Below are 23,851 nucleotides of genomic sequence, written 5' to 3'. Positions count from 1 at the left end.
CAAATGACAGAGGTCTAGCATTTGCTTTTACAGTAGTACAGAGTTGTGCCTTGGCGCCATGGCTTAGTTGGTCAAAGCACTGGGGTCCACTACGTTGCTTGTTACCGCTGCAGTTTGCCAGTTTCTGTTGCAAGCACGCCTTCTCTGCATCGTAGAGTGTAAACGAATGTCCGTTATTGATAGACAGACATAAATATCAAAGGGAGGATGGCTGGATGGATCCATTCTTGGAAAGACCTGGGTACGAATGACAGAGTTCCACCATTTGCTTTTACAGTAGTACAGAGTTGCGCCTTGGCACCATGGCTTAGTTGGTCAAAGCACTGGGGTCCACCACGTTGCGCGTTACCGCTGCAGTTTGCCTGTTTCTGTTGCAAGCACGCCTTCTCTGCATCGTAGAGTGTAAACGAATGACCGTTAGTGATAGACAGACATAAATAATCAAAGGGATGATGGATGGCTGGATGGATCCATTCTTGGAAAGACCTGGGTCCGAATGACAGAGGTCCACCATTTGCTTTTACAGTTGTACAGAGTTGCGCCTTGGCACCATGGCTTAGTCGGTCAAAGCACTGGGGTCCACCACGTTGCGTGTTACCACTGAAGTTTGCCAGTTTCTGATGCATACACGCCTTCTCTGCATCATAGAGTGTAAACGAATGACCGTTAGTGATAGACAGACATAAATATCAAAGGGAGGATGGCTTGATGGATCCATCCTAGGAAAGACCTGGGTCCGAATGACAGAGGTCCACCATTTGCTTCTGCAGTAGTACAGAGTTGCGCCTTGGCGCCATGGCTTAGTTGGTCAAAGCACTGGGGTCCACCACGTTGCGTGTTACCGCTGACGTTTGCCAGTTTCTGATGCATGCACGCTTTCTCTGCATCGTAGAGTGTAAACGAATGACCGTTAGTAATAGACAGACATAAATAATCAAAGGGAGGATGGATGGCTGGCTGGATGGATCCATTCTAGGAAAGACCTGGGTCCGAATGACAGAGGTCCAGCATTTGCTTTTAAAGTAGTACAGAGTTGTGCCTTGGCGCCATGGCTTATTTGGTCAACGCACTGGGGTCCACTACGTTGCGTGTTACCGCTGCAGTTTGCCAGCTTCTGTTGCAAGCACGCCTTCTCTGCATCGTAGAGTGTAAACAAATGACCGAATGACCATCGTCATAGCACCTGTCTAGTAAACAGGAGATCCTGGGATCAAATCCCAGTGGTGCCTCAGCTTTGTTCATGTTAGGGTACATGCTAAGGACTCCCCTTCCAGGATTTTGCAAGATTGCCTCTCGTCACGGGCCGGAATGATATATCCCTTCCACTGAGAGAGTAAAGCAGAAAGTCATCTTCCCAGAACCCTGTATTTAAAGAATAGGGTCAGGACGACAAAGACTTCCCTGTGTAGGCTTCGCGCGGCCACCTTTGGCTTTAGGTCCGATGGCCAAAATGCCATTGCCGCACAGAGACGGACACCGCCCAATGTTTGTTGCACTTGTCAGTGCTGTCTACATCTTCCTGTAAATCTTTTTCCGCTGTCAGATCCTGTTGAACGCACACTTCTTGCTTTGTCCGCAAGCGTAAGCAAGTGAGTGCTAGCTGTAGAAAGACAGAGGTAGGTAGATAGACAGACAGATAGATAGAAGGATAGATAGATAGATAGATGGATGGATGGGTGGGTGGATAGTTGGTTGGATGGATGCGTGGAACATATAGTAGGTAAACGGTAGCAGCCACTGAATTGGTATGAAACTAGGAAAGGGTGGGTGCAGCAAGCTCTGGCGCCGTGGCTTAGCTGGTGAAAGCGCCTGTCTCGTAAACAGGAAATCCTGGGTTCAAATCCCAGCGGTGCCTGGCCTGAAGAAGGCAGAGGCTATGTACAGCAAGCCTGTGGGGCAAGTTTAAGTTTTTGGCAGCGTAGCCATTGTTACTGCATGAGGCGATGTTTCTTGGACAGGAGATTATAAAGCAGAGGTCCAGGTCTCACACCACGAATGGAAGCAATGACGTAAGAAGTAGATGGAAGTCGCTGGGTGGGCTTGAAGCACCAACCTTTCGGTTAACAGCCGAACGCGCTATCCGATTGCGCCACAGAGACAGGCACAGCGGTTGTGACTGGGGTCCACCATGTTGCGTGTTACCGCTGCGGTTTGCCAGTTTCTGATGCATGCACGCTTTCTCTGCATCATAGAGTGTAAACGAATGACCGTTAGTGATAGACAGACATAAATATCAAAGGGAGGTTGGCTGGATGGATCCATTCTTGGAAAGGCCTGGGTCCGAAACACAGAGGTCCACCATTTGCTTTTACAGTAGTACAGAGTTGCGCCTTGGCGCTATGGCTTAGTTGGTCAAAGCACTGGGATCCTCCACGTTGCGTGTAACCGCTGCAGTTTTCCAGTTTCTGTTGCATGCACGCTTTCTCTGCATCGTAGAGTGTAAACGAAGGACCGTTAGTGATAGACAGACATAAATAATCAAAGGGAGGAATGATGGCTGGATGGATGGATCCATTCTTGGAAAGACCTGGGTCCGAATGACAGAGGTCCACCATTTGCTTTTACAGTAGTACAGAGTTGCGCCTTGGCGCCATGGCTTAGTTGGTCAAAGCACTGGGGTCCACCACGTTGCGTGTTACGCTGACGTTTGCCAGTTTCTGATGCATGCACGCTTTTTCTGCATCGTAGAGTGTAAACGAATGACCGTTAGTGATAGACAGACATAAATAATCAAAGGGAGGATGGATGGCTGGATGGATCCATTCTTGGAAAGACCTGGGTCCGAAAGACAGAGGTCCACCATTTGCTTTTACAGTAGTACAGAGTTACGCCTTGGCGCCATTGCTTAGTTGGTCAAAGCACTGGGGTCCACCACGTTGCGCGTTACCGCCGCAGTTTGCCAGTTTCTGTTGCAAGTACGCCTTCTCTGCATCGTAGAGTGTAACCGAATGACCGTTAGTGATAGACAGACATAAATATTGTAAGAGAATTTGGAAATGCTTGGTTTTCCAGTCAATCTAAATAAATAGTTGAACTGAAAACTCATAGGTCAATTGGTTTCTCTTTTAAGATTCTTTTTAGAGGCAAGATGCGGTCAAGTCACAGATGTGCAATAATATTTTATTTTGACAAAAATAGGAAACTAATATCATTCAATTATATTACTGAAAATAAGAAATATTAAGCTTCTGCTGGATTACAGTAAGAAACAGATAATACCCATTTTCTTCTTTCTCCTCACAGTACAGCTTATAGGCCAGTCTGGTCAGGCAGGAAGCGTTGTGTCTCTCTCTGTCTCTCCTCTCCAGCTCTGTCTTGTGTCTCGTTGTAGGATGAAGAAGTTAAGAGAAACTCAAATTCTCTTTGTTTTCCCATTTATAAGGTTTCCTTCCAACCAATAGCATTTTGCCACCACCATGACTTGGGTGCCTTATGCTAAAGTAAGTTAGAAGTGGGGGTCATTTTGAATTTGGCTAGGAGCCAATCAGAGGACAGGTCCCTTTTTGGTCTCTGGTCATAAAGATAGGGTTACCAGGGCTACCAGGGCTACCAGGGAACTTAGATAAAATGGAGGAGGTCTGTTTCCTCTACCAAACCAGATGGTATAGAATTTCCCATAGAAAAATATATTCTAACAAATAATATCTTACAGTCCCCACCTTGGGAGGGAAAAACATTCAACAGATGTTCGACCTTTCAGTAAATAATACAATAATATAGAAAGAATGCAGAACAAAACAAAACAAAACAAAACAAATTAAAACAGGAATTACAAAATACAAATAAACATTTAGTCAATGAGCCTGTTATATGTAGTTGTGAGGTAGATTGGATTTACCAAGCTTATTACGTGAAACTAATGTCTCACGCCGAATGGTGATAACATCACTATAATAAGTACATATTAGAGGACATAGGTAATAAAACATACACATAGTAACAATTAACACAGATAAGAAAGTAGCACCTTTAAAAGCAAAATCCCATTAAGAATGATTTTAAGTGTTCTCCATATTTCCATCAGAAATCAAATGTTGTACCCCTTGTTGAACTGTTTTGTGATTGATTTTTATACTAGAAAGTTACAACAAAGGCTCCATATTCTATAAAACCTTCGCATCAACAGGTTTCAGGATCTCTGCAAACATAGCTGGCAACGTGGGTGCAAAATGTAAGTCTTGCGGAATATAAGGCAAGGTCAGATCACCAATCTTAATTGCACTTCTGGTTTGAACACAGAAAGTGGAGTTAGTTATTCGACATTCCAAATTATTGTACAAATAATAGTTTGTTGTAATGCACTACGTGTCATTGCCTACTAGTTGTGCTTGCAAATATCCTATTTTATCCACAGGTACAGCAGGTAAGGTTGATAACTTGGTTATGTCATTAACCCTAAACTGTAATGAGTCTCCAGTAACGTAACATGTACACAACATAATAGAGCGATAGGTGATTCAACATTCAGTATGATCAACAACATTCCATGAGGTTCTCATTTGACCTACAAATGGAGGTAATTGTCGTAGAGTTAATACTTTTCCATGTGCAATAATACCTAAATCATACATATTATACAGGAACTTCATCACCTTTTCAGCTGTATATAAAATAAAAACAAAACCTATAGTATTAGTGTCTATATGTGGTTTCAATTGGTAACACTAACAGTTTTCATCAGTTATGGAAATTCAAATTCAAGTTTGTGCATCATATACATCACAAACCAAGTGTCTACTAACTACAGATCCAGTAACACATATTATAGAGTTTAAATGAGGATAACACACATGGATACTATTACAGCAGTTTCTACATCTAAGTCAGATTATCAATATTCAGAACAAATTTTAGGCTTGCAATTCCCATAATGGTTATGGAGTCTCATGGTTGTTTGTAATCTATTGCAGCATCAATGACAAACCCCAGGAAACCAATGAGGAATAGCATCATGGTCTCCATTTTCTCTCAGGAACACCTGAAAGATCAAGGGTAGCAGTGATCACTTAACAGTTTTTATCTGATTGATGTGAAACCATTTAAGAGTATCTTTACCTTTTTCCTGAATTTTGACTTTGTACACTGCTGGACTTCATTTGTCCACAATGAGGAATGGTCCATACCAATCGGCTTCTGAGGTATGGCTTTTGTGTTTGTAATTTCGAACCATACATCTGTCACCAATCTGTAGTTCTTCTTCATGAACTTTGGTGTCAAGATATTTCTTAATTTGTCTCTGTTTGTGGCCTAATTGTTTAGCTACAAAGCGTTGCATTTGATCTACAGACGCTAGGCAATTTCGTACCCAAGTCACATTAGCAGCTTGCAAAAGAACAGGTTGTTCTTCTAAAGGAAGCAAACAATGTCCTGGGACATGCATAAGACGTCCAGTCATTGCTTGATGTGGTGTAATTCTGGTAGTGGAGTGTGGTGTTGACCGCATTGCCATTAGGCACAGAGGTAATGCCTTTTTGGATTCCCTTGAAACATTTTTTTCAAAAGTGTTTTTAGAGTGCGGTTTCCACGCTCAACTACTTCTGACGATTGAAGGTGGAATGGAATATGTAATTTCTGGGTGATGCCTAATGCTTGACACATAACTTTCACTACACTGCTTGTGAAATGTGTTCCTCGATCACTATCAATCACCTTCGGTAGTCCCCACCTAGTGAACACATTTTGTATGAGAGTTTTCGCTACAGTGGCAGCTGTGGCACGTCTGCAAGGAAAAGCTTCAATCCACTTTGTGAATTTGTCAAGGATAACCAAAATATACTGGTTTCCCTGTGATGTTTTGGCTAAAGGACCAATGAAATCAATTTGAATATGAGTCCAGGGACCTTCCGGCGGAGTTGATAGTCTGAGTTTGGATTTGTGTGTGAAAGGTGCAGGATTCACCTGTAAGCAGACAAGACAGTGGTTACATGCAGTGGTCATGTCAGCTTTCATAGTCGGCCACCAGTAGTACTGTGTAATCTTCTCTAGTGTCTTTTCTACAGAAAAATGACCTCCTACTGGTGAGTTGTGAAATAGGTCAAAAATATCTGGAGCTAATTGTGAGGGAACACAGACTACAGGGTATTCAGATTGTGGAATGTTTACCATGAGGACTTTGTCAGAATCACCCGCACCCACCAGAGTACTTTTGTGAGACCAAAACGTAGGTTGTGGAAGCGGTTTCTCCTGCAAATGCCAGTGAATATTAGTCTGGATGTCTGAATCTAATTTTTGAATCTCAAAAAGAGACTGTGAGTTAGCCAAGGCAGAGACATTTTCATTGGTAGGCAATGGGTCTGGCAAATGCCACAGACCACAATGTCTAGCAGCAAATTTAGCACACCGATCAGCTTCATCATTTCTGATATGATGTTCACCTCTACGATCCTTTCTCACATGGGCCTTAACTTTCAAAACAGCAATTTCGCCTGGTCTCGACTGAATAGAAGACCAGATATGCTGTAGTAAGGTAGCATGTTTCAAGGGACGATCATCTGATGATCGGAAATTATTTTTGGCATAGAGAGGTAGCAAGGTACATGCAGTAACAATATAAGCACTATCTGTATAAATATCTGCAGAATCATCAGTTATCCTAAGGGTCTCTAGCAAAGCTGCCAATTCAGAATATTGTGACGATTGTCCTGGACAAGAAAATGTAACAGTGTACTCGGGGAACAATACTGCAAAACCTGCTAGCAATCTACCAGAGTTCTTACAAATGTATGCTGATCCATCAATATACACATTCGGAACCTGTGAACGCGGCTCAAAAACAAAAGGATTAGGCAAAATATCAGTGTCAGGCAATGGACACTCATGTGGTTTACCCTGCATAAGCAACATTTGTGGAATCAATGTGGTTCGTTTACAATCAAGGTCTAAGTCACGTTGCAACATTAACAAAGTCCAATGTGAAAGTCTCTGTGATGAAACTAAAGTATCTGTGGGCTTCAATAACAAGTTCAGTGGAGTATGTGGTGTGTGTAGCACCACTTTGTTCAGTCTTGTAATATAAGTGAAATGTTTCACTGCCCAAAAAGTCGCTAACAAGTGTCTAGTGCACGTATCATACTGTCTCTCAACACCCTGAAGACACCGTGAAGCGAAGGCTACTGGTTTCAGCACACCGTGGCGTTCTTGACAAAGCACGGCAGTCAGTGCTTCTTTGGAGGAGCCCACCTCTAGGTGAAAAGGTAGTGTAGGGTTTGGAGTTAGCAGCACAGTAGCTTGCACCAATGCTTGTTTTAACTGTTCAACGGCTTTAGTGTGGTTCTCTGTCCAAGTTTCAGTACTGTAGAAATCTTCAGGCACCTCTTTTCTCAAAAGTTCATATAGTGGCTTTGCAAAAGTAGCAAACTCTGGAATAAAGTCTCGTTGGTATCCCATCAAACCTAGGAAAGAACGCAATGCAGTTTTAGTGACATGCAAAGGCAACTTTGTGATTAGCTGAACCTTGGCATTGTCAGGTGATTTCCCCTCTGGAGTGAGAGTAACCCCTAGATATGAAACAGAGACTCGAAACAATTGCACTTTCTTTGGGTTGATTTTCAAACCTGCTTGTGAAAGGAGACTTAAGAGTTCATCAAAGAGCTGAAGATGTTCTTCTTCTGTAGTTGTAGCAAGCAGTAGATCATCGACGTATTGGACAAGGCACTCAGGTCTGGAAAAACCTTTTATAGCCTCAGCCATCCGCTTGTGAAAAATAGTTGCAGAATTATGCAAACCTTGCGGTAAGCGAGTCCATGTGTATTGCTGATTGTCAAAAGTGAAAGCAAATTTGTATTGGCAATTTTGAGCAAGTGGAACGCTCCAGAAACCATTGGAAATGTCCAGCACTGTGAAGACCTTACTGTCAGTTGGGACACGGGACAGTAGAGTGGCAGTGTCTCATCCAATCGGTGCACAGGTAGGTGTCACAGCATTGAGTCGCCTGTAGTCCACAGTCAGTCTCCAGGATCCATCTGGCTTCCGCACAGGCCAAATAGGAGAGTTCGTTGTAGAAGTACAATGTCTTATGACTGCCTGCTGTAACAGAGAACTAATAACAGTTGCAACAGATTCGTGACTTTCGGTGGGGATCCCATATTGTTTTTGAAATTTATGAGGAGGACCATTGATGTCTTCCTCCTGACCCACATTACCACAATCATGCTTATGCCTGGCAAACACATCAGAGTATTTTGCTATTATTTGCCTCACTGCATAATTTTCATTGAATGGAAGCGGTAATTCACCTGGTGACTTAATAGTACATACTGCATGTGAATGACAGTGTGAATAACAGTGTACACAACATTTCTGCCTCTGTTAAACCAAATCTGATTATTAGCGTAATCAAGTATTACACCTTCTCTTCTCAAGACATCCGAACCAATAACTGACTGACCCTCAGGTAAAGGCATTAATATAGGAGACCAAGTTGTTTGATAATCACCTATTTTCAAATTACATTTTATACCCTTCATAGCAGTAGTCATGTCTCCCTTAAACCCAGATACATTAGCTGCAATACCTGTAGATAATGTGTGTGCGTGTGGAGATTGAGCATGTAGGACAGACACAGAAGCACCAGTGTCTAAGAGCATGCATTGCTGTGGGCCTCCGTCAACAGCTGCTCTTAAGATCGGCCTATTCCATCTGTCCCGGTAGAGCTTCGTATCTACCTTCAGGGAGGACATGCACCCCTATGTGTGCTGTGCATGGGCTGCTTTCCCTATGAGATCAGTGCGCAGTTGTTGCACTTCCTGACGCAGGAGCTGTAGCTCTTTCTGCGGATACAGGGGAGGAGTTGAGTACTGAGGAGGAGTCGGTGCTGCCTTTGTCTCATCGTATGTGGGAGGAGTCACGTTATGCACCGCCCCTCGGGGTGTCCCGGCCTGTCTGTTAAACTTGGGGTCAGTGTGAGTCTGATCTCCAGCGCGGTCACTTCTGCCCCTGTTACGTTTGTAACCAGAGTTAGGTTTCTTTTCCCAGTGAGGATTATGAGGGGGACAACGCCCATATTCAGGCTCAGTGTTTAAGAAAACATGAGGCCCCTCGACCTGGAATAGTTTTTCACGGGATTCTTTTTCAGTTTTCCCCTTATTATCAATTTTAACACATTTCCAAGCTCCTTTTTTCACTAATTCCTGTGCTCTGCAAATTTTAGGAAACAAATTCTCCCAATCCTCGGTTGCATCAGCTGAGATGCCCAGGATTGCCTTCAAATCAGGGTGTAATCCATGTAAAAAGGATTTCTTAAACTGTTCATCATATATATCATCATCAATTGTATCCAGAAACAAATAAAGAGCTTGTTTTCTCAGGGCATATGCCCTTACATATTCACCTTTTCTCTGTGTTGCACAATAAAATTTACTTCCCCAATCTGCTGCATCCCAGCCACAAGCTTCTCTTATTAACTCTAAGACCTCAGTCCACGAACTTGCTCTCCCCACTTCATCAACACTTAACAGGGATCTTAAAGTTGGAGAACATGCAGCTAAAACTATTGTTTTCTAATGCAGGTCGTTCAGTTGTGGGTGTAACTGAATGCAAGATAAAAGTCGAATTATTAATTCCTCTAAATCTGTCTCTAGAGTAATTGGACCCAAATCATCTTTGAATGCTCTCAGTTCCAGAGCAGTCAGACGCTTAGTTGTCTGAGGCTCATTACTGACTTGAGGATCATCAGAGCTGTCTGTACTTTCTGAATGACTTCGTCTTCTCGTACTTTCATGTATTGGACTCGGCTCTGTGTTGCTCGTCCTTAACATCCTGCGTTTCACTGCAGCCCGAGTGCGAACCACACAGATGGGAGCGGATTCAGGATTGAATTCACAGTCCCACGCCTCTCTCTCTAGCTCTTCCCAATATTCATCATCATCAGACTCCAGTTCAGGACAACACGGACCTCCGACAGCTGCAATGGTAGCAGTTTTCATGCCTAGTTTGGTTTTTAAGCGCATTACTAGCTGTTTACATGCGGTGTGATTACTTTGGGAAACTTTGGTCGCAGTGTGTCTGAGAGCTGCCTGGCAATCATTCAACTGTTGCTGTAAAGTGCGATTCTCTTTTCTCAGACTCTCATTGTCAGATCTGCGTTGCTCTTCATCGAAACAGGCAGCAGCTGCGATCACAGCATTATTGCTCACTGTCTGCATCTGAAGTTTCAACTCTGCATTTTGTAAAAGCAGGGCAGATGTATCATCGCTAACACGTTTCAATTTAGTTTCTACCTCGGCAGAATGATCAGATAAGATCTTAACACACTGAGCTAACCCATACAGAACAGATAATTTCAGTTGTGACTTCTTCACTTTTTCGTTTGTTAACTCCGCTAAACAGGACTCTAAGTTCTGTAATGAAGTGCTCGCACACTTTGCTATGGCGTTTTTAATTCGGTCTTTATGGACACACCGGCTTGCCTTCTGACACAGATGATCCATGTTTGTCTTGGTAACTTTTCAATCACTCGCCCACACTTTATGTGGTTTTACTCCTTGGAGTTGAAATCACTACACACTCCAAAGGTCAATGATCAGTTCGTACAATCCTGGCTTTGCTGACGACACCGTTACGCGAGGTTCGTCTTTCAGGCAAAGTCGGATATACAGCGCTATTCTGTCAATGCATGCACATTAATACTCCAGAGCAATCTGTGACATGTAGCAAATATCCGTCATCATCCCCGTACTGGCCACCACTATGTAAGAGAGTTTGGAAATGCTTGGTTTTCCAGTCAATCTAAATAAATAGTTGAACTGAAAACTCATAGGTCAATTAATTTCTCTTTTAAGATTCTTTTTAGAGGCAAGATGCGGTCAAGTCACAGATGTGCAATAATCATTTATTTTGATAAAAATAGGAAACTAATATCATTCAATTATATTACTGAAAATAAGTAATATTAAGCTTCTGCTGGATTACAGTGAGAAACAGATAATACCCATTTTCTTCTTTCTCCTCACAGTACAGCTTATAGGCCAGTCTGGTCAGGCAGGAAGCGGTGTGTCTCTCTCTGTCTCACCTCTCCAGCTCTGTCTTATGTCTCGTTGTAGGATGAAGAAGTTAAGAGAAACTCAAATTCTCTTTGTTTTCCCTTGTATAAGGTTTCCTTCCAACCAATAGCATTTTGCCACCACCATGACTTGGGTGCCTTATGCTAAAGTAATTTAGAAGTGGGGGTCATTTTGAATTTGGCTAGGAGCCAATCAGAGGACAGGTCCCTTTTTGGTCTCTGGTCATAAAGATAGGGTTACCAGGGCTACCAGGGCTACCAGGGAACTTAGATAAAATGGAGGAGGTCTGTTTCCTCTACCAAACCAGATGGTATAGAATATCCCATAGAAAAATATATTCTAACAAATAATATCTTACAATATCAAAGGGAGGATGGCTGGATGGATCCATTCTTGGAAAGACCTGGGTCCGAAAGACAGAGGTCCACCATTTGCTTTTACAGTAGTACAGAGTTACGCCTTGGCGCCATGGCTTAGTCGGTCAAAGCACTGGGGTCCACCACGTTGCGCGTTACCGTTGCAGTTTGCCTGTTTCTGTTGCAAGCACGCCTTCTCTGCATCGTAGAGTGTAAACGAATGACCGTTATTTATAGACAGACATAAATATCAAAGGGAGGCTGGCTTGATGGATCCATCCTATGTAAGACCTAGGTCCGAATGACAGAGGTCCAGCATTTGCTTTTACAGTAGTAAAGAGTTGTGCCTTGGTGCCTTGGCTTAGTTGGTCAAAGCACCTGTCTAGTAAACAGGAGATCCTGGGTTCAAATCACAGTGGTGCCTCAGCTTTATTCATGTTAGGGTACATGCTAAGGACTCTCCTTTCAGGATTTTGCAAGATTGCCTCTCGTCACGGGCCGGAATGATATATCCCTTCCACTGAGAGAGTAAAGCAGAAAGTCATCTTCCCAGAACCCTGTATTTAAAGAATAGGGTCAGGACGACAAAGACTTCCCTGTGTAGGCTTCGCGCGGCCACCTTTGGCTTTAGGTCCGATGGCGAAAATGCCATTGCCGCACAGAGACGGACACCGCCCAATGTTTGTTGCACTTGTCAGTGCTGTCTACATCTTCCTGTAAATCTTTTTCCGCTGTCAGATCCTGTTGAACGCACACTTCTTGCTTTGTCCGCAAGCGTAAGCAAGTGAGTGCTAGCTGTAGAAAGACAGAGAGGTAGGTAGATAGACAGACAGATAGATAGAAGGATAGATAGATAGATAGATAGATGGATGGATGGGTGGGTGGATAGTTGGTTGGATGGATGCGTGGAACATATAGTAGGTAAACGGTAGCAGCCACTGAATTGGTATGAAACTAGGAAAGGGTGGGTGCAGCAATCTCTGGCGCCGTGGCTTAGCTGGTGAAAGCACCTGTCTCGTAAACAGGAAATCCTGGGTTCAAATCCCAGCGGTGCCTGGCCTGAAGGAGGCAGAGGCTATGTACAGCAAGACTGTGGGGCAAGTTTAAGTTTTTGGCAGCGTAGCCATTGTTACTGCATGAGGCGATGTTTCTTGGACAGGAGATTATAAAGCAGAGGTCCAGGTCTCACACCACGAATGGAAGCAATGAGGTAAGAAGTAGACGGACATCCCTGGGTGGGCTCGAACCACCAACCTTTCGGTTAACAGCCGAACGCGCTATCCGATTGCGCCACAAAGACAGGCGCAGCAGTTGTGACTGGGGTCCACCATGTTGCGTATTTCCGCTGACGTTTGCCAGTTTCTGTTGCAAGCACGCCTTCTCTGCATCGTATAGTGTAAACGAATGACCGTTATTGATAGACAGACATAAATATCAAAGGGAGGTTTGCTGGATGGATCCATCCTAGGAAAGACCTGGGTCCGAATGACAGAGGTCCACCATTTGCTTTTACAGTAGTACAGAGTTGCGCCTTGGCGCCATGGCTTAGTAGGTCAAAGCACTGGGGTCCACCACGTTGCGCGTTACCGCTGCAGATTGCCAGTTTCTGTTGAAAGCACGCCTTCTCTGCATCGTAGAGTGTAACCGAATGACCGTTAGTGATAGACAGACATAAATATCAAAGGGAGGTTTGCTGGATGGATCCATTCTAGGAAAGACCTGGGTCCGAAAGACAGAGGTCCACCATTTGCTTTTACAGTAGTACAGAGTTACGCCTTGGCGCCATGGCTTAGTCGGTCAAAGCACTGGGGTCCACCACGTTGCGCGTTACCGCTGCAGTTTGCCTGTTTCTGTTGCAAGCACGCCTTCTCTGCATCGTACAGTGTAAACGAATGACCGTTATTGATAGACAGACATAAATATCAAAGGGAGGATGGCTTGATGGATCCATCCTATGAAAGACCTAGGTCCGAATGACAGAGGTCTAGCATTTCCTTTCACAGTAGTACAGAGTTGTGCCTTGGCGCCATGGCTTAGTTGGTCAAAGCACTGGGGTCCACCACGTTGCGTGTTACGGCTGACGTTTGCCAGTTTCTGATGCATGCACGCTTTCTCTGCATCGTAGAGTGTAAACGAATGACCGTTATTGATAGACAGACATAAATATCAAAGGGAGGATGGCTGGATGTATCCATTCTTGGAAAGACCTGGGTCCGAATGACAGAGGTCCACCATTTGCTTTTACAGTAGTACAGAGTTACGCCTTGGCGCCATGGCTTAGTAGGTCAAAGCACTGGGGTCCACCACGTTGCGCGTTACCGCTTCAGTTTTCCTGTTTCTGTTGCAAGCACGCCTTCTCTGCATCGTATAGTGTAAACGAATGACCGTTATTGATAGACAGACATAAATATCAAAGGGAGGATGGCTTGATGGATCCATCCTATGAAAGACCTGGGTCCGAAAGACAGAGGTCCACCATTTGCTTTTACAGTAGTACAGAGTTGTGCCTTGGCGCCATGGCTTAGTTGGTCAAAGCACTGGGGTCCACCACGTTGCGTGTTACCGCTGACGTTTGCCAGTTTCTGATGCATGCACGCTTTCTCTGCATCGTAGAGTGTAAACGAATGACCGTTAGTAATAGACAGACATAAATAATCAAAGGGAGGATGGATGGCTGGCTGGATGGATCCATTCTAGGAAAGACCTGGGTCCGAATGACAGAGGTCCAGCATTTGCTTTAACAGTAGTACAGAGTTGCATCTTGGCGCCATGGCTTAGTTGGTCAAAGCACCTGTCTAGTAAACAGGAGATCCTGGGTTCAAATCCCAGTGGTGCCTCAGCTTCGCTCATGTTAGGGTACATGCTAAGGACTCCCCCTCCAGGATTTTGCAAGATTGCCTCTCATCAACGAATGATATATCCCTTCCACTGAGAGAGTAAAGCAGAAAGTCATCTTCCCAGAACTCTGTATTTAAAGAATAGGGTCAGGACGACAAAGACTTCCCTGTGTAGGCTTCGCGCGGCCACCTTTGGCTTTAGGTCCGATGGCGAAAATGCCATTGCCGCACAGAGACGGACACCACCCAATGTTTGTTGCACTTCTCAGTGCTGTCTACATCTTCCTGTAAATCTTTTTCCGCTGTCAGATCCTGTTGAACGCACACTTCTTGCTTTGTCCGCAAGCGTAAGCAAGTGAGTGCTAGCTGTAGAAAGACAGAGAGGTAGGTAGATAGACAGACAGATAGATAGAAGGATAGATAGATGGATAGATGGATGGATGGGTGGGTAGTTGGTTGGATGCGTGGAACATATAGTAGGTTAACGGTAGCAGCCACTGAATTGGTATGAAACTAGGAAAGGGTGGGTGCAGCAAGCTCTGGCGCCGTGGCTTAGCTGGTGAAAGCACCTGTCTCGTAAACAGGAAATCCTGGGTTCAAATCCCAGCGGTGCCTGGCCTGAAGGAGGCAGAGGCTATGTACAGCAAGACTGTGGGGCAAGTTTAAGTTTTTGGCAGCGTAGCCATTGTTACTGCATGAGGCGATGTTTCTTGGACAGGAGATTAGAAAGCAGAGGTCCAGGTCTCACACCACAAATGGAAGCAATGAGGTAAGAAGTAGACGGACGTCCCTGGGTGGGCTCGAACCACCAACCTTTCGGTTAACAGCCGTACGCGCTATCCGATTTACGCCTTTTCGCCATGGCTTAGTAGGTCAAAGCACTGGGGTCCACCACGTTGCGCGTTACCGCTGCAGTTTGCCTGTTTCTTATGCATGCACGCTTTCTCTGCATCGTAGAGTGTAAACGAATGACCGTTATTGATAGACAGACATAAATATCAAAGGGAGGATGGCTGGATGGATCCATTCTTGGAAAGACCTGGGTCCGAAAGACAGAGGTCCACCATTTGCTTTTACAGTAGTACAGAGTTACGCCTTGGCGCCATGGCTTAGTAGGTCAAAGCACTGGGGTCCACCACATTGCGCGTTACCGCTGCAGTTTTCCTGTTTCTGTTGCAAGCACGCCTTCTCTGCATCGTAGAGTGTAAACGAATGACCGTTATTGATAGACAGACATAAATATCAAAGGGAGGATGGCTGGATGGATCCATTCTTGGAAAGACCTGGGTCCGAAAGACAGAGGTCCACCATTTGCTTTTACAGAAGTACAGAGTTACGCCTTGGCGCCATGGCTTAGTAGGTCAAAGCACTGGGGTCCACCACGTTGCGCGTTACCGCTGCAGATTACCAGTTTCTGTTGCAAGCACGCCTTCTCTGCATCGTAGAGTGTAACCGAATGACCGTTAGTGATAGACAGACATAAATATCAAAGGGAGGTTTGCTGGATGGATCCATTCTAGGAAAGACCTGGGTCCGAAAGACAGAGGTCCACCATTTGCTTTTACAGTAGTACAGAGTTACGCCTTGGCGCCATGGCTTAGTCGGTCAAAGCACTGGGGTCCACCACGTTGCGCGTTACCGCTGCAGTTTGCCTGTTTCTGTTGCAAGCACGCCTTCTCTGCATCGTAGAGTGTAAACGAATGACCGTTATTGATAGACAGACATAAATATCAAAGGGAGGATGGCTGGATGGATCCATTCTAGGAAAGACCTGGGTCCGATTGACAGAGGTCCAACATTTGCTTCTGCAGTAGTACAGAGTTGCGCCTTGGCGCCATGGCTTAGTTGGTCAAAGCACTGAGGTCCACCACGTTGCGTGTTACCGCTGACGATTGCCAGTTTCTGATGCATGCACGCTTTCTCTGCATCGTAGAGTGTAAACGAATGACCGTTAGTAATAGACAGACATAAATAATCAAAGGGATGATGGATGGCTGGATGGATCCATTCTTGGAAAGACCTGGGTCCGAATGACAGAGGTCCACCATTTGCTTTTACAGTAGTACAGAGTTGCGCCTTGGCGCCATGGCTTAGTTGGTCAAAGCACTGGGGTCCACCACGTTGCGTGTTACCACTGACGTTTGCCAGTTTCTGATGCATACACGCCTTCTCTGCATCGTAGAGTGTAAACGAATGACCGTTATTGATAGACAGACATAAATATCAAAGGGAGGATGGCTTGATGGATCCATCCTAGGAAAGACCTGGGTCCGAATGACAGAGGTCTAGCATTTGCTTTTACAGTAGTACAGAGTTGCGCCTTGGCACCATGGCTTAGTTGGTCAAAGCACTGGGGTCCACCACGTTGCGCGTTACCGCTGACGTTTGCCTGTTTCTGTTGCAAGCACGCCTTCTCTGCATCGTAGAGTGTAAACGAATGACCGTTATTGATAGACAGACATAAATATCAAAGGGAGGATGGCTGGATGGATCCATTCTAGGAAAGACCTGGGTCCGATTGAAAGAGGTCCACCATTTGCTTCTGCAGTAGTACAGAGTTGCGCCTTGGCGCCATGGCTTAGTTGGTCAAAGCACTGGGGTCCACCACGTTGCGTGTTACCGCTGACGTTTGCCAGTTTCTTATGCATGCACGCTTTCTCTGCATCGTAGAGTGTATACGAATGACCGTTAGTGATAGACAGACATAAATAATCAAAGGGAGGATGGATGGCTGGATGGATCCATTCTTGGAAAGACCTGGGTCCGAAAGACAGAGGTCCACCATTTGCTTTTACAGTAGTACAGAGTTACGCCTTGGCGCCATGGCTTAGTAGGTCAAAGCACTGGGGTCCACCACGTTGCGCGTTACCGCTGCAGGTTGCCTGTTTCTGTTGCAAGCACGCCTTCTCTGCATCGTAGAGTGTAAACGAATGACAATTATTGATAGACAGACATAAATATCAAAGGGAGGATGGCTTGATGGATCCATTCTAGGAAAGACCTGGGTCCGAATGACAGAGGTCCACCATTTGCTTCTGCAGTAGTACAGAGTTGCGCCTTGGCGCCATGGCTTAGTTGCTCAAAGCACTGGGGTCCACCACGTTGCGTGTTACCGCTGACGTTTGCCAGTTTCTGATGCATGCACGCTTTCTCTGCATCGTAGAGTGTAAACGAATGACCGTTAGTAATAGACAGACATAAATAATCAAAGGGATGATGGATGGCCTGCTGGATGGATCCATTCTAGGAAAGACCTGGGTCCGAATGACAGAGGTCCAGCATTTGCTTTTAAAGTAGTACAGAGTTGTGCCTTGGCGCCATGGCTTAGTAGGTCAAAGCTCTTGGGTCCACCATGTTGCGCGTTACCGCTGCAGTTTGCCAGTTTCTGTTGCAAGCACGCCTTCTCTGCATCGTAGAGTATTAACGAATGACCGTTATTGATAGACAGACATAAATATCAAAGGGAGGATGGCTGGATGGATCCATTCTTGGATAGACCTGGGTCCGAAAGACAGAGGTCCACCATTTGCTTTTACAGTAGTACAGAGTTACGCCTTGGCGCCATGGCTTAGTAGGTCAAAGCACTGGGGTCCACCACGTTGCGCGTTACCGCTGCAGTTTGCCTTTTTCTTATGCATGCACGCTTTCTCTGCATCGTAGAGTGTAAACGAAAGACCGTTATTGATAGACAGACATAAATATCAAAGGGAGGATGGCTGGATGGATCCATTCTAGGAAAGACCTGGGTCCGATTGACAGAGGTACACCATTTGCTTCTGCAGTAGTACAGAGTTGCGCCTTGGCGCCATGGCTTAGTTGGTCAAAGCACTGGGGTCCACCACGTTGCGCGTTACCGCTGCAGGTTGCCTGTTTCTGTTGCAAGCACGCCTTCTCTGCATCGTAGAGTGTAAACGAATGACAATTATTGACAGACAGACATAAATATCAAAGGGAGGATGGCTTGATGGATCCATCCTATGAAAGACCTGGGTCCAAATGACAGAGGTCTAGCATTTGCTTTTACAGTAGTACAGAGTTGCGCCTTGGCACCATGGCTTAGTTGGTCAAAGCACTGGGGTCCACCACGTTGCGCGTTACCGCTGCAGTTTGCCTGTTTCTGTTGCAAGCACGCCTTCTCTGCATCGTAGAGTGTAAACGAATGACCGTTATTGATAGACAGACATAAATATCAATGGGAGGATGGCTGGATGGATCCATTCTTGGAAAGACCTGGGTCCGAAAGACAGAGTTCCACCATTTGCTTTTACAGTAGTACAGAGTTGCGCCTTGGCACCATGGCTTAGTTGGTCAAAGCACTGGGGTCCACCACGTTGCGCGTTAACGCTGACGTTTGCCAGTTTCTTATGCATGCACGCTTTCTCTGCATCGTAGAGTGTATACGAATGACCGTTAGTGAGAGACAGACATAAATAATCAAAGGGAGGATGGATGGCTGGATGGATCCATTCTTGGAAATACCTGGGTCCGAATGTCAGAGGTCCACCATTTGCTTCTGCAGTAGTACAGAGTTGTGCCTTGGCGCCATGGCTTAGTAGGTCAAAGCACTTGGGTCCACCACGTTGCGCGTTACTGCTGCAGTTTGCCAGTTTCTGTTGCAAGCATGCCTTTTCTGCATCGTAGAGTATAAACGAATGACCGTTATTGATAGACAGACATAAATATCAAAGGGAGGATGGGTGGATGGATCCATTCTTGGAAAGACCTGGGTCCGAAAGACAGAGGTCCACCATTTGCTTTTACAGTAGTACAGAGTTACGCCTTGGCGCCATGGCTTAGTTGGTCAAAGCACCTGTCTAGTAAACAGGAGATCCTGGGTTCAAATCCCAGTGGTGCCTTAGCTTTGTTCATGTTAGGGTACATGCTAAGGACTCCCCTTCCAGGATTTTGCAAGATTGCCTCTCGTCACGGGCCGGAATGATATATCCCTTCCTCTGAGAGAGTAAAGCAGAAAGTCATCTTCCCAGAACCCTGTATTTAAAGAATAGGGTCAGGACGACAAAGTCTTCCCTGTGTAGGCTTCGCGCGGCCACCTTTGGCTTTAGGTCCGATGGTGAAAATGCCATTGCCGCACAGAGACGGACACCGCCCAATGTTTGTTGCACTTGTCAGTGCTGTCTACATCTTCCTGTAAATCTTTTTCCGCTGTCAGATCCTGTTGAACGCACACTTCTTGCTTTGTCCGCAAGCGTAAGCAAGTGAGTGCTAGCTGTAGAAAAACAGAGAGGTAGGTAGATAGACAGACAGATAGATAGAAGGATCGATAGATAGATAGATGGATGGATGGGTGGGTGGATAGTTGGTTGGATGGATGCGTGGAACATATAGTAGGTAAACGGTAGCAGCCACTCAATTGGTATGAAACTAGGAGAGGGTGGGTGCAGCAAGCTCTGGCGCCGTGGCTTAGCTGGTGAAAGCGCCTGTCTCGTAAACAGGAAATCCTGGGTTCAAATCCCAGCGGTGCCTGGCCTGAAGGAGGCAGAGGCTATGTACAGCAAGACTGTGGGGCAAGTTTAAGTTTTTGGCAGCGTAGCCATTGTTACTGCATGAGGCCATGTTTCTTGGACAGGAGATTATAAAGCAGAGGTCCAGGTCTCACACCACGAACGGAAGCAATGAGGTAAGAAGTAGACGGACGTCCCTGGGTGGGCTCGAACCACCAACCTTTCGGTTAACAGCCGAACGCGCTATCCGATTGCGCCACAGAGACAGGCGCAGCAGTTGTGACTGGGGTCCACCATGTTGCGTGTTTCCGCTGACGTTTGCCAGTTTCTGTTGCAAGCACGCCTTCTCTGCATCGTATAGTGTAAACGAATGACCGTTAGTGATAGACAGACATAAATAATCAAAGGGATGATGGATGGCTGGATGGATCCATTCTTGGAAAGACCTGGGTCCGAATGACAGAGGTCCACCATTTGCTTTTACAGTAGTACAGAGTTGCGCCTTGGCGCCATGGCTTAGTTGGTCAAAGCACTGGGGTCCACCACGTTGCGTGTTACCACTGACGTTTGCCAGTTTCTGATGCATACACGCCTTCTCTGCATCGTAGAGTGTAAACGAATGACCGTTATTGATAGACAGACATAAATATCAAAGGGAGGATGGCTTGATGGATCCATCCTAGGAAAGACCTGGGTCCGAATGACAGAGGTCTAGCATTTGCTTTAACAGTAGTACAGAGTTGCGCCTTGGCACCATGGCTTAGTTGGTCAAAGCACTGGGGTCCACCACGTTGCGTGTTACCACTGACGTTTGCCAGTTTCTGATGCATACACGCCTTCTCTGCATCGTAGAGTGTAAACGAATGACCGTTAGTGATAGACAGACATAAATATCAAAGGGAGGATGGCTTGATGGATCCATCCTAGGAAAGACCTGGGTCCGAATGACAGAGGTCTAGCATTTGCTTTTACAGTAGTACAGAGTTGCGCCTTGGCACCATGGCTTAGTTGGTCAAAGCACTGGGGTCCACCACGTTGCGCGTTACCGCTGACGTTTGCCTGTTTCTGTTGCAAGCACGCCTTCTCTGCATCGTAGAGTGTAAACGAATGACCGTTATTGATAGACAGACATAAATATCAAAGGGAGGATGGCTGGATGGATCCATTCTAGGAAAGACCTGGGTCCGATTGAAAGAGGTCCACCATTTGCTTCTGCAGTAGTACAGAGTTGCGCCTTGGCACCATGGCTTAGTTGGTCAAAGCACTGGGGTCCACCACGTTGCGCGTTAACGCTGACGTTTGCCAGTTTCTTATGCATGCACGCTTTCTCTGCATCGTAGAGTGTATACGAATGACCGTTAGTGATAGACAGACATAAATAATCAAAGGGAGGATGGATGGCTGGATGGATCCATTCTTGGAAAGACCTGGGTACGAAAGACAGAGGTCCACCGTTTGCTTTTACAGTAGTACAGAGTTACGCCTTGGCGCCATGGCTTAGTAGGTCAAAGCACTGGGGTCCACCACGTTGCGCGTTACCGCTGCAGATTGCCAGTTTCTGTTGCAAGCACGCCTTCTCTGCATCGTAGAGTGTAACCGAATGACCGTTAGTGATAGACAGACATAAATATCAAAGGGTGGTTTGCTGGATGGATCCATTCTAGGAAAGACCTGGGTCCGAATGACAGAGGTCCACCATTTGCTTCTGTAGTAGTACAGAGTTGCGCCTTGGCGCCATGGCTTAGTTGCTCAAAGCACTGGGGTCCACCACGTTGCGTGTTAACGCTGACGTTTGCCAGTTTTTGATGCATGCACGCTTTCTCTGCATCGTAGAGTGTAAACGAATGACCGTTAGTAATAGACAGACATAAATAATCAAAGGGATGATGGATGGCTGGCTGGATGGATCCATTCTAGGAAAGACCTGGGTCCGAATGACAGAGGTCCAGCATTTGCTTTTAAAGTAGTACAGAGTTGTGCCTTGGCGTCATGGCTTAGTAGGTCAAAGCACTGGGGTCCACCACGTTGCGTGTTACCACTGATGTTTGCCAGTTTCTGATTGATACACGCCTTCTCTGCATCGTAGAGTGTAAACGAATGACTGTTAGTGATAGACAGACATAAATATCAAAGGGAGGATAGCTTGATGGATCCATCCTAGGAAAGACCTGGGTCCGAATGACAGAGGTCTAGCATTTGCTTTTACAGTAGTACAGAGTTGTGTCTTGGCGCCATGGCTTAGTTGGTCAAAGCACTTGGGTCCACCACGTTGCGCGTTACCGCTGCAGTTTGCCAGTTTCTATTGCCAGCACGCTTTCTCTGCATCGTAGAGTGTATACGAATGACCGTTAGTGATAGACAGACATAAATATCAAAGGGAGGATGGCTGGATGGATCCATTCTTGGAAAGACCTAAGTCCGAAAGACAGAGGTCCACCATTTGCTTTTACAGTAGTACAGAGTTACGCCTTGGCGCCATGGCTTAGTTGGTCAAAGCACTGGGGTCCACCACGTTGCGCGTTACCGCTGCAGTTTGCCTGTTTCTGTTGCAAGCACGCCTTCTCTGCATCGTAGAGTGTTAACGAATGACCGTTATTGATAGACAGACATAAATATCAAAGGGATGATGGCTTGATGGATCCATCCTATGAAAGACCTGGGTCCGAATGACAGAGGTCTAGCATTTGCTTTTACAGTAGAACAGAGTTGTGCCTTGGCGCCATGGCTTAGTTGGTCAAAGCACTGGGGTCCACTACGTTGCGTGTTACCGCTGCAGTTTGCCAGTTTCTGTTGTAAGCACGCCTTCTCTGCATCGTAGAGAGTAAACGAATGACCGTTATTGATAGACAGACATAAATATCAAAGGGAGGATGGCTGGATGGATCCATTCTTGGAAAGACCTGGGTCCGATTGACAGAGGTCCACCATTTGCTTCTGCAGTAGTACAGAGTTGCGCCTTGGCGCCATGGCTTTGTTGGTCAAAGCACTGGGTCCACCACGTTGCGTGTTACCGCTGACGTTTGCCTGTTTCTGTTGCAAGCACGCCTTCTCTGCATCGTAGAGTGTAAACGAATGACCGTTATTGATAGACAGACATAAATATCAAAGGGAGGATGGCTGGATGGATCCATTCTAGGAAAGACCTGGGTCCAAATGACAGAGGTCTAGCATTTGCTTTTAAAGTAGTACAGAGTTGTGCCTTGGCGCCATGGCTTAGTTGGTCAAAGCACTGGGGTCCACCACGTTGCGCGATACCGCTGCAGTTTGCCTGTTTCTTATGCATGCACGCCTTCTCTGCATCGTAGAGTGTATAAGAATGACCGTTAGTGATAGACAGACATAAATAATCAAAGGGAGGATGGATGGCTGGATGGATCCATTCTTGGAAAGACCTGGGTCCGAAAGACAGAGGTCCACCATTTGCTTTTACAGTAGTACAGAGTTGTGCCTTGGCGCCATGGCTTAGTTGGTCAAAGCACTGGGGTCCACCACGTTGCGTGTTACCACTGACGTTTGCCAGTTTCTGATGCATACACGCCTTCTCTGCATCGTAAAGTGTAAACGAATGACCGTTAGTGATAGACAGACATAAATATCAAAGGGAGGATGGCTTGAAGGATCCATCCTAGGAAAGACCTGGGTCCAAATGACAGAGGTCTAGCATTTGCTTTTACAGTAGTACAGAGTTGTGCCTTGGCGCCATGGCTTAGTTGGTCAATGCACTGGGGTCCACCACGTTGCGCGTTACCGCTGCAGTTTGCCTGTATCTTATGCATGCACGCTTTCTCTGCATCGTAGAGTGTATAAGAATGACCGTTAGTGATAGACAGACATAAATAATCAAAGGGAGGATGGATGGCTGGATGGATCCATTCTTGGAAAGACCTGGGACCGAAAGACAGAGGTCCAGCATTTGCTTTTACAGTAGTACAGAGTTACGCCTTGGCGCCATGGCTTAGTAGGTCAAAGCACTGGGGTCCACCACGTTGCGCGTTACCGCTGCAGTTTGCCTGTTTCTGTTGCAAGCACGCCTTCTCTGCATCGTAGAGTGTTAACGAATGACCGTTATTGATAGACAGACATAAATATCAAAGGGATGATGGCTTGATGGATCCATCCTATGAAAGACCTGGGTCCGAATGACAGAGGTCTAGCATTTGCTTTTACAGTAGTACAGAGTTGTGCCTTGGCGCCAT

The 23,851-nt window shown here is 45.8% G+C and overlaps 9 non-coding genes across 9 annotated transcripts; 7 read left to right on the top strand and 2 right to left on the bottom strand.

The window, feature by feature from the left end:
* The first annotated feature begins 1,781 nt into the window (after positions 1-1,781).
* trnat-cgu (transfer RNA threonine (anticodon CGU)) lies at positions 1,782-1,855 on the top strand. The gene has a single exon. It is a non-coding gene; the product is annotated as a tRNA-Thr (tRNA).
* Positions 1,856-11,706: 9,851 nt separating this feature from the next.
* Positions 11,707-11,780, top strand: trnat-agu (transfer RNA threonine (anticodon AGU)). Its single transcript has one exon. It is a non-coding gene; the product is annotated as a tRNA-Thr (tRNA).
* Positions 11,781-12,338: 558 nt separating this feature from the next.
* trnat-cgu (transfer RNA threonine (anticodon CGU)) lies at positions 12,339-12,412 on the top strand. The gene has a single exon. It is a non-coding gene; the product is annotated as a tRNA-Thr (tRNA).
* Positions 12,413-12,582: 170 nt separating this feature from the next.
* On the bottom strand, positions 12,583-12,656 carry trnan-guu (transfer RNA asparagine (anticodon GUU)). The gene has a single exon. It is a non-coding gene; the product is annotated as a tRNA-Asn (tRNA).
* A 1,463-nt stretch (positions 12,657-14,119) lies between these two features.
* Positions 14,120-14,193, top strand: trnat-agu (transfer RNA threonine (anticodon AGU)). Its single transcript has one exon. It is a non-coding gene; the product is annotated as a tRNA-Thr (tRNA).
* Positions 14,194-14,734: 541 nt separating this feature from the next.
* On the top strand, positions 14,735-14,808 carry trnat-cgu (transfer RNA threonine (anticodon CGU)). Its single transcript has one exon. It is a non-coding gene; the product is annotated as a tRNA-Thr (tRNA).
* Positions 14,809-18,975: 4,167 nt separating this feature from the next.
* On the top strand, positions 18,976-19,049 carry trnat-agu (transfer RNA threonine (anticodon AGU)). Its single transcript has one exon. It is a non-coding gene; the product is annotated as a tRNA-Thr (tRNA).
* A 554-nt stretch (positions 19,050-19,603) lies between these two features.
* Positions 19,604-19,677, top strand: trnat-cgu (transfer RNA threonine (anticodon CGU)). The gene has a single exon. It is a non-coding gene; the product is annotated as a tRNA-Thr (tRNA).
* A 170-nt stretch (positions 19,678-19,847) lies between these two features.
* On the bottom strand, positions 19,848-19,921 carry trnan-guu (transfer RNA asparagine (anticodon GUU)). Its single transcript has one exon. It is a non-coding gene; the product is annotated as a tRNA-Asn (tRNA).
* Positions 19,922-23,851: the final 3,930 nt, after the last annotated feature.

The sequence above is a fragment of the Amia ocellicauda genome, chromosome 20 (genome assembly GCF_036373705.1).
Source record: "Amia ocellicauda isolate fAmiCal2 chromosome 20, fAmiCal2.hap1, whole genome shotgun sequence".
Taxonomy (NCBI): Eukaryota; Metazoa; Chordata; class Actinopteri; order Amiiformes; family Amiidae; genus Amia; species Amia ocellicauda.
This window is presented reverse-complemented; position numbering and strand designations above follow the sequence as displayed.